The following is a 1,592-nucleotide window of genomic DNA, read 5'->3' on the forward strand; positions in this document are numbered from 1 at the left end:
CGTTTGTGGTTTTAGAAACGCACTCCCAGGCAGAGTGGGAAATTCCCTGTTCAACCATTATTCTGGTATCCAGCTCCGAGCGCGGCTGAAAGCTGGGGCTGTTTGATGCAGTGGGGGGAGGTTGGGCGCCTGAGGACCACTACAGAATATAGAGACCCCAAGTCCCTGACTACTATTACGCACAACAGTGTAATTTTCCTTTATGTGATCAATCAGTTATAGAAATTAATTGGTCTCAGGATTACTCTGAATATTAGACCCATATTGGCCAAGGTAGAAGACCAAAAACCCATCCTTTCTTCCATTGTCAGTTACAAAGGTGACCTTGTGCTTGAGTGCTTGAGAAGACAGTAGCCTCGGAAACCTGAGGCTCATCTTCTTCTGGATCCAACTGGATCTCTAAGGACGATATTGTCAGTTAGCATGATCCTCTATTGGGGGTGCAAACGATCTGCCACTTTATCTTGAACCTCATCGCTCTCTCTGCCCGGGTAGTGAAAGTACCATCACAGCATCACGTCCTATACCACCACTTCATCCTTGATGGGCATGTCTTGTAGTATTCACAATGCTGTGCTTTACTTCCTCCTTTGGGGTCCTCAGGCAGCTTGCCCCAGGATGGAGAGCGCTTTCCCTCAGGCTTTGTCACCGACATTGGTTGCTCCGGCCTGGAGCATTGTAGCTTCTCCATCTGAATGATCCTATAGCATCGTTATACAGAGGATTGATAGTCTAAGCTCCACTAAGAATTCTGCCTATACTTAGCTCTTCCTCTATCTGCTCATCCTGATGCCAGATCTCTGAGGATGGGCTGATCATGACCTAGATGGGCCTTGACCTTAATTTCCAATCTGCTTTGGCCTGATGCCTGCTGTATACTGTCCTGAAGCATCATATACACTTGAAGGAATGGGTTACTAGCTTGAAGCAACATTGACCTCTATGTCAGTCTCTTCTTTTTTTATATTTTTTTTTTCAAAAATATTTTTATTGAAGTCATCAAATACACTCTGGTACATAAGCAAATATATCACAAAAACATGACAGTTACAATTTATAGCATACAAATTCACTTGTGGTTTTGATGTAATGTCACCACAATTTTGTCTTTTTTCCCAGTCAATAGAAAATTAATCAGTAATATGTTATAGTGACTTCAACCATAATAGAGGAAATGTAGGGGACGAAAAAAGATGGGTAGTGGGGGTGGGGAGGGAGAAGTATAAGAAAATAGAAAAAAAAAAGAGCAATGAAAGAGAAAAAGAGGGGATAAAGTGGGACAGGGGTTGTGAGCCATGCACTCCCAGGGTCAATCCTTCACCACTCTACTCTTGTTTGTTTGTAGTGTTTTTTTCCCCCCCTACGTGTAAGTTATTGGGGGGGTCTTGTAGCAGTATTTTAGTTTCATACCATTGCGTTGATTTGAAACACTGTTGTATTTGTCTTTTAATCTCAGGATTTAAAGCCTCAATAAAGCTCTCCCAAACTAAGAAGAACTGTTCTGCTTTCTTTTCCTTATTGATAGAAGAGTTGACCCAATCCATTTTGAAAATATAAAATAATTTCTCTTTGAACATGGTTAATGAAGGAGG

The sequence above is a fragment of the Taudactylus pleione genome, unplaced genomic scaffold (genome assembly GCF_031769625.1).
Source record: "Taudactylus pleione unplaced genomic scaffold, aTauple2 ptg002235l, whole genome shotgun sequence".
Classification (NCBI taxonomy): domain Eukaryota; kingdom Metazoa; phylum Chordata; class Amphibia; order Anura; family Myobatrachidae; genus Taudactylus; species Taudactylus pleione.